The following is a 9,253-nucleotide window of genomic DNA, read 5'->3' on the forward strand; positions in this document are numbered from 1 at the left end:
TGTTTTATATAGCAAAGTTGATCTGAAAGAAATGTTGGGCTCAATTCGTACCAAAATTTTGTCCTTTAAATATCATCATAGGAGTTGGGTGTTCTTGTATGTTTATGTTATTACCATGGCTATCAAGAGGAAAGTTTTAGAGCATGCCTAAGACTTCTCATTTTTATAGTGGTTTATCTAAGAGTGCACATTCTATTAGCAAAGGTGGAGAGTTTCTAGTCAAATATGATGTCAAATATTGCTGAGGTTTCACATAAAAGGACAATGCCAAATGTCTATTTGAAGAAAGTTGGGAAGTGGAAAATTGGTTTTCAATTGCCAAATGCTGAGTGTAGTGAAATTAAACGACCTAACTTCAGGTTGGGTTCTGAAATTGGACCTCTTTATATCTCATGTTATGATATTTATTCAAATCGGATGGCTTTTAAAGTTTATCCAGCTCAGCTTGATGTATGTGTTTATAAGATGGAAACGCCAGTGAAGATTAAGATAGAGAAGGCATCTGGATGTCTCATACAACAAAAAATGTTTCTGCAAGTTTCGAAAATTTTGTTTGGGGAGGCAAACTGGATAAGTTGCGGCCTAGTTTTGAAGCAACCTTGCGTATTGGTTCCAAGGATTCTTGTTTTTCTGTCATGCTTATGATGAGAGCACAACCAAGCAAGTAGCCATGATAGATTTGATGATTCCAGGAGAAAACTCGGTACCAATACTAATGATTCTTGCAGTCAAGTTTCTCACAGATTGTCCACCTGCACTACAACAATTAAAGGCAGAAAACATGAAGATGGAGAAATCCAAGGAATAGAAGAAAGAGTAGCTAACTTGGAACAATTATACTTCCTTACCCTTTACTTAGAAATGTGATAACCGAGACTTTGCGAATGGGGAATATCATAACTGGTGTGATGAGGAAAGCATTGTAGGACGTGGAGATTAAAGGGCACTTCATTCCTGAAGGATGGTGTGTGCTCACATACTTGAAGATCCATTCACCTTGATGAAGACTATTATGAAAATCCACACAAATTCAATCCTTGGAGATGGCAAGAAAAGGATGCAAGTGGCAACAGTTTTATTCCATTTGGAGGAGGCCATAGACTTTGCCCAGGCATCGACATGGCAAGACTAGAAGCTTCCATCTTCTTGCACCAACTTGTGACCCAATACAGTGGGGAGGCAGATGATGATTCCATTTGGACACAGTAGTAAACAGCGTAGCCATGATAGAAGGGGTGATACAGAGAATCTAGGGGCACTGCGCATAGCCCTTTAGCGTTGCGCGTAGGGACATCCTCAAGGGGCACTATGTGTAGCCCTTTGGTGCTGTGTGTACAGCCTGTGTGTTGAATTTAAGGGACTTGCATATCAGACAGAAGCTTCGGTTAATTGGTGCCATGCCCTTGGCACTGTTTTGGCAAATGAGGAGGTCATTGATGGTGTTAGTGAATGAGGTGTACATCCTATTATCCACAAGCCAATGCACCAATGGATGCTTAAAATTACTGAGTATGTTGGTCGCCTTCTCAAAGATATGGATGGACTAGATTGGCCTGAAGGCATCAAGGAAATGCATCATAATTGGATTGGATGGTCAAAAGGTGTTGAATTGGAATTTTATGTCCTCGATAGAGATGGACAAGAGAGGGAATTGAAGCTCACTATTTTTACAACAAGACCAAACACTATTTTTGGGGCAACGTATTTATTTATTGCACCTGAACATCCATTCTTGGCATCAATAACATCTGATTCTTAGAAAATCTATGTAGAGGATTACTTTGAGAAAGAATCCAGAAAAAGTGAATTAGAGAGGATTGATCTTCAGAAGGATAAATCTAGAGTCCTTACTGGTTCTTGTGCACGGAATGCTGCAACTGATGAGGTTATTCTTATCTGGGTGGCAGATTATGTCCTTGGCAGAAAAAATTATGGCAGTTCGACAAGTTGTGATTCCCAAAGTATGACAATGGATATTCTACAGACAAAGCATATAAAGGTGAAGGTGTTATGATAAATATGAAAGTAGGCATGGAAATAGGTCCCGTGAAAGGAAGAAGAGTAGTTTTGATGGCAAGTGTTACAACCATGAAATCAACAGCAAATCGAGTTTTTCAAGGGATGTGGCATTATTCCAAATCATTCAATGAACAGATGGAAAAAAATTTGGGCATTTAAAGCATTTATAGGGCACAGGTGGAAGAGGATCGATCAATATTCCTAAGTATCCCAGATTTCCAACAATGACACCTTCAACAAACCAATTATTCTGTTTTGATGAGATTTAATTAAATTATTTAGTTATAATTTTAATTTATGTTATTTGACCGTAGCACATATTTGTTTGTTTTGATTTTAATTATTTTGATTCCTATGTTTAGGAAATCATAATTAATATGTAATAGGGTATATATAGGGTGATTTTTGAAGATGTAGGGGTTCGATTTTTGCAGTAGAGTGAGGCTTCTTTGAACTATGTAAATCTTCTTTTGAATATTATTTTTAATGGAGCATTTTCTGCCCTTTAGATTTGGGATCCATCATGGTGTTTAATGTCCAGCATGTGTTCCTTGTAAAATCACTTACATTGTTTTTTCTGCTAATTCTTGTTATGGCATTATCTAAGGGAAGTGTTAGGAATCCATCCATGCAAGATGCTCCTTTCGCAATGATTTTGTTGTTAAATGTATTGGTTATCTTTGTAAAATCCATCCTCTATTAGATGCTCTGTTGAGTAACCCTGTGTTTCTTTTTCTTCTAACGCTGCTACTGTAGATCCATCCCTTAATTGATGCCTGTAGGGTAGCAGGCTTTCTCCTCTTTACTTCTCTCATTTACATATTTTATCTGGCTGAACATTGCACTTACTTTTCCCCAAGTTTTTTGGTAGAAATTAGCCTCGATTCCATAGCCCAATGATCCCTTCTCCTGCTGTTTTCGACCCACAACTTTCAATCAAATCCCCGTACTTCATAACTAGCCTAAGATTCACTTATCGCAACCACGTTTTGCTGGAAAAGAGAGAGCCCTCTCTGGTCTGGCAGGGCTAGATGCCAGATCGAAAGCTTGGTCTGTGGTAACCTTAGAATTGCCTCTTCTCAGCCTTGAGGTTCATTCTAAGTGCTAACATATTGGCGTCATTGCCGGGGAATGAGGTGACAGATCTTCTCCGGGAAAAAATCGTTCAAGTTGCAATTCCGGTTGCTGATGGTGGACAACGATCAGACATATGAAGGCTAAAACATTCACCTCGCGACTCCAACTCAATCTAGAGATTCTAGCGCTCACTAATCCGTTCATGTACTAAAATAAGATGGTAGGTTATGTGGCAAACCCTGTGTGTTGTGAAGTTTTCAAAGATGTTAGAGATTAGTTAGTGGATATTAAAATAGATGAGGTATTTTTTATTATCGTGCTTCAATGTTTGAGATCTCCGAAGTTTACTCTTAACGGTAAAACTAGTTTCTTTGAGTTAGTAGTTGAAAAATTTGAGAAGGATATTGAGTATATAGATGTTCAAATTAAGTCATATGAATTCCGAGATCCCAGAAAGGTCTTGGAAACTCTCCCTCCTTCAAAACAAGAAACAATAGGGCTATGCATGGATGTTTTCATTGACAGTTTGCAACTAGAAGCATATGTTGAGGAGTTAGGGCAGCAGACATGGTCTGGTTTCTTTGATCCTATTGTAGCATATATGGAAACTATCTCAGTTTGAATAACAAGCCAAACTTCCTTTTACATAGACAGACTCATTTTGTGCATGTATGGCTGTCAGCATTTCCAATTGTGTCCTGGTTCAAGCCCTCCCTAGCATCATCGTTGTCACGGTTGCTTGATTAGTTGGTCTAGCATTACAACATTACTTGATCTATCAATTTTGCATCAAAGTAGGGTAGATTTGTAAATAAATAAGTTGCCCAAGGCAAAATTTCAGTTTCCAGTATTTGTTTATGTATAGGTTACAATGTGTCTATGTTTTTGGATTGGTATAAGTTGTTCAGGTTTGCAGTTGTTTGCGACCGTATTTCCCAATAGGTGAGGCACTTGGTCTGCAGTGTTCTTGACACCTCCAAGGAGCTGCCATCCCCAATAAGGCCAATGTTAGTTCCAGTCTTCGCAACCTGTCACTAGTGATCAAGATGGGCTCTTACTATGTATGGTTTTGTTAAATGTTTTGCACATGATCTTCAGTGAAAAACAGGTCATAAGCATGTTCATCAGAAGCAGCTCAGAAAAATATTTCCAATGGTATATCACACTCCAAAAACCGGCTCCCAGATCAGAAGATATGACCGAATGAATAATTGACTCAAAAATCAACCATTGCAACAGTTCATGTATTTAATGATCCTAAGGAAGCTAGGAGATGCTAGTGGCTGGTTTTGTGGATGGATTGTGATAGAGAAGGAGAGAACATAGAATTTGAGCTCTATTGTCGTGTTGCTAATCCTCATCTCAACATATGGCGAGCTCATTTCTCTGCTTTGATTAAAAGAGATATCCATGAATCTGTGCAGAGGTTGGTCTGTCCAAATCAGGTTTTTGCAAATGTAGTTCTTGGAAATTGAGAACCTACTTCCAATTCGTGGAATAGGGCATTGTACATTGCTGACAGTGATGTTGCTGATGAAAGGTTTATAGCTTCTGGTCTCATGGTTCTAAAGAGGAATTACTTGGAGATTTATAAGTATGAATCTTAGGGAGGTTGAAATTGGCGAGGAGGTAGATGTCATTATATCAGAATGGATGGGTTACATGCTTCTATATGAGAGTATGCTTTCTAGTGTAATCATTGCAAGAGATCGTTGGCTCAAGTCAAGGGGGCTAATTTTTCCTTCTCATGCGACATTGTACATGGCACCAGTTACACATACTGAAAGATACAATGAAAGTATTGACTTCTTGAGAAATGCTTATGGAATTGATATGTCTTTGATGTTACCATTGACAAAGAAATGTACCTTTGAGGAGCGTTGTATTGAAACTATCGTAGCAAAAAATGTCTTGACATGGGTAATTGTTATCACAAAAATTGATTGTAGCACTGTCATAATACGAGAGTTGGAATCAGTTACTGCAAATTTCGTGTCATCTATGATGAAAGCATTCTTACATCGTTTTGCATTATGGTTTGATGTTTCATTTGGAGGGAATGCAACAACATATAGTGATACCCAGTCAAAATCATCAATAAACAGCTCTTTATCTGCAGATGTTTGTGTAAATGGTGTACATCAAAGAAAAAGTGTGTGAAATCTCTATATTTACAATCGTTTAGAGGTGAAGCAATATCAAGTAATTGTAGGTTCTAGGTTCTATTACATTGTCACAGAGTAGGGAGAACCCACGCTTTCTGAATATACACCTAGAATATGCTTCTGGGGGACAATGCTTTGTGAAGGAAATCTATTATGCGGTGATATTTTCAACTTGTTATTGTTCACAGCCTTTGGGGCATAATTTTGTGTTGGCATTATGATGCATGTGTTGTACTTGATGGCAACCCTCTCATAGAAGAATATCTCACTTATGTATAACTGGATGAATCTTCAGAAGAGATGTCATATGTGACTGATGGAGGACAGCTCAAAGGAATCAGATGATAGTTCTAAGTATAACAAGTCAGCTTTGCCATCAAGTCCAAAGGGGGAGATTGTTGGCATTATGAGACAAGTATTGTCCTTGATGGCAAATCACACTGATAACAAATCATAGTGCAGAAGGATAGCAGCAAGGAATTGATGATCAGTCTACAAGTATGAAGAAAAATATATACACGCTGGTTCACTATATACCAAGTCGCGTATACAAGTAGGTTCACTATATACCAAGTAGCGTATACGCAGGTTCGCTATATACCAAGTCGCGTGTACACGCTGGTTGGCTTCAGTAAAAGCGCGTGTATGTGGAAAACTTATCTTTGGTCCACGGCGGTTATTCCTTGGAAGTTGTGCCTATGATTTTGGACCTTGGTGTCTCGACGAACGTGTTGATCCCTAGTTTTGAAGATGATGGTATTGGATTTCTATGGTTTTGGCTCTTGGTATTGAACAAGGCCTAAGGCTATATAAGGAGAAGGAAATCATTAGGCAAGTGTATCTGAAATGTCTTGAAAATCTGAAGAAGTATGAGATCCAGTATGCAGGTTATGGGTTGAGGATGCATTGCTTGATTTGAGCTAAGGAGGGATCTCACCGGCTGATTGAGAACAAGATCTAAGGAGAGATCGGGATCAAACGGTTTGAAATGAACTATCTTTATGATGCTTATTCTAGATCTACATACTGACGCATGTATTGTTCTATAAGTGTTATGAGTATGACTGATGTCTGGTACAGCTGCAAGTTATGAGAAATTATTTTTAGATCTGTACGCGGGTTGTCTTTGGCAAAAGCACGTATACACACGGGTTTGATTCATCGAAGTAGCGTATACATTGTAAAGCTTGATATTTGAAGTTGCAGATGGGTCTGATGGTTATTACAGAGTTCTGTGTCTACTCTGTGTTTTGGTGACAGTGTTGTTAACAGGGTTTCAGTGATTCAGAGTTTGATGATTTTTTTGAGCTTCAATGATAGTTATGGGTCCAGTATGAAAATTGGATGAAAAGTGGCCTTTCAGATTATATGTTGTGCTTCAGTGTATCCAGTCTGAAAATTGATGAAACGTGGTACCTGGAGGAAAGAAGATTGTAGGCAAGCACCTACGTACTAGTATCTAAGCTAGTACAAAAGCTAAGGGAGATCTTTGGAGCATTGTAGCAGGTAGCAGCCTGCGTACTAGTAAATGGATCGGCTAGTACAAGAGCAAAGGGGGTTGTAGCTCCCGTACTGGTATAAGACTGCACCAGTACAAATATTGTAAAAGGATTTTCTTATTAAGAAGAAGATTGAGATGACTTGCAGCAGGTGGTTTTCACCCACATTGGGTTTCCACCTTATATCTTTGTGTTCATGCGTGTGGCTTTTGTGTGATGATCTGTTCTGTTATACTGCACCTGTTTACTGTTAATATGGTTAATAATGTTCTGATGCATTTACTGAAGATAAGCTAACTGAATCATAAGATTTCTGGATATACGCTAGTTGCTTTAGACACAGAAGCGTGTATATGCGGGTTCACTTAACTGAAGTAGCATATATGTTTTTGAGCATTAAAAGAAAGTTTTAATGATCTGATAATACTGATTCACCCCCCCCCCCCCTCTCAGTATTACTTCCAACAATTGGTATCAGAGCAGGTCCTTCGGTAGAAGCTTGATCGCTTGAAGGAGATCCGTGGAACAATGGGAAAGAAGCTTAAGAAGAAAGCTCATAAGAAGAAGAAGACATCTCAGAAGATCTATGACAGTGGGAGAGTCGATTGGGGATTAGGTATAAGAAGTTCTTCAGATTCAGAATCATTATCAGGTATGAATGTGTTATCCTCTGATGTTCCTGTTACACAGTAATTTGTCACCATCCCTTTTACTCCTCTTGTCGTACCTTGGAGGACCCATCCCGGGAGTTATAAGAAGTGACAAAGTCTAAAAACACTTGCATTATGTTCCCCTGAGTATGTACTCCATGTTCCCTGAAGACACCTTCTGCAGATCATCCCTAAAAAGTGCTCTTTTTCCATTGGCGCAAGTCCACAATATCTTACCCGCGCCAATGATGGAGATCCTCAAAAGGGGGCGCAACCATTGGCGCTTCGTCTCAGAGCAACGGTCGCGCCAACCAAATTTAGTCATGCTTTTTGCCTTAATGCACGTCCGACTGTTGTTTCCTTCATTACATGGAGCTTTTCTTAGGATAGAAAATCAGTTTTTTGTCGAGCTTTATCCATCTTTATGGCTTTTGCTAAATCCACGAAAGGTGTCCCGGTTCATCGCATCCTCCTCCCTTCTCCATCTATATAAGCTTGTCATTATGCATTGGACAAGCTAGTGCGAGAGTGTTGGTGTTAGTGTTATGCTAGTGATTTGGTAATTGAGTTATAGTAGTGATGATTATTGGTCATGGAGAGAATGCTAATGAGTGCTAGAGAGGTTATGCTGCCGGAGAGGAGATGCATGTCAAGACACATATAGTTACTCACCCAGCCAGGAGAAGGGTCGACGTCAGAACAATGGTTGTAACTTTTCCTGTTTATTAATTGATGAGCGACTGCTATTATAGTTCCAATCTCATTATCTGTCGTGATGATATGTTGATTTATTTCCTTTCTGACTAAAATATAGTTGTGCCTTGGTAGTTTTTACGTTGGTATCCGTCTCTTCCTTTGCATGTGCAGGTGTTCGTCATGATCTGTTGGAGCAAGGGATCGGGGATATCAACTTTGCTTCAATCATAGCGTTGGACTCCAGGTTAGTCTTCTTGATTCACCTTTGATGCATAACTAGGAACTTGCGTAGCAGCGTGGTTTGTTTGTGGCTAGTTCTGTGATAGGCTAGTGGGATCGCCTCTATCCGCAGAGGGGATTTACCTTACCAACAAATTGGCGACTCCGCTGGGGAGTAACTCTTTGATTTTTGTCTTGCATGTTAATTTTCTTCTGCTTGCTTGAGTGCATGAGCTTCCTAAGTCATTTTTGAGTTGATTCTTTACTGTTTGACCCATCTGAGCACTGTCAACCCGACCTGAGGTCGTATCTTTTATATTTTTAGTTGGCAAGCTTAATTGGCGCAGTTATTTCTCTGACAGTCGCGCCAGTTGGCGCATGTTGCTCAAAAGCAACTCGCGCCAATTCTGTGGTAGCGCAAGTTGCAGGCTGACAGTCGCGCCAGCTCTGTAAATTTTGCCTGTGTGTGGGTGGAAAGCTCATTCAGTCTCTTTATATATCTCTTTCAGCCTCTGGAACTGTGTTGAACCTCTGCTTGACTGGTCTTAGCCTGTATCCCTCAGCCGTTTGCTTATTTCCAGTGACTTTGCATGTCTAGCCTTCTGTGGGAAGTTTCGATCTCTTGATCATCCAGTCAGCTTGTTGATTGTTCTACACCTATCCAGTGCTTTGTTAAAGCTTGATCTTCTATACTCTGAATACTTCACTTCTAGCCTCTTTGAAGTTCACTAGTTTTTATGTTTTTCCTTGCTTGCATGGTTCATTTTGTGTTTTAGAATTGGTTCTATTTCATTGACTGAACTTGGATTGTGCATATCTCTTAGAATTTGTTTACATGCATCATGCCATCTTAAAGGAAAGAAAAACAAAAAATCTCTTGCATTATAGTAGTTAGCATTTATTGTTATTTGTTGCTATTGAAAAAAAA

General features: G+C 39.3%; 1 pseudogene; it reads left to right on the top strand.

The window, feature by feature from the left end:
• Positions 1-4,692: 4,692 nt before the first annotated feature.
• Positions 4,693-5,482, top strand: LOC149203453 (putative protein arginine N-methyltransferase 6 pseudogene; annotated as a pseudogene).
• Positions 5,483-9,253: the final 3,771 nt, after the last annotated feature.

This window comes from Pinus tabuliformis, chromosome 2_1 (genome assembly GCF_031772625.1).
Source record: "Pinus tabuliformis cultivar Carrire ecotype Pingquan chromosome 2_1, CPIR1, whole genome shotgun sequence".
In the NCBI taxonomy this organism is placed as follows: Eukaryota; Viridiplantae; Streptophyta; class Pinopsida; order Pinales; family Pinaceae; genus Pinus; species Pinus tabuliformis.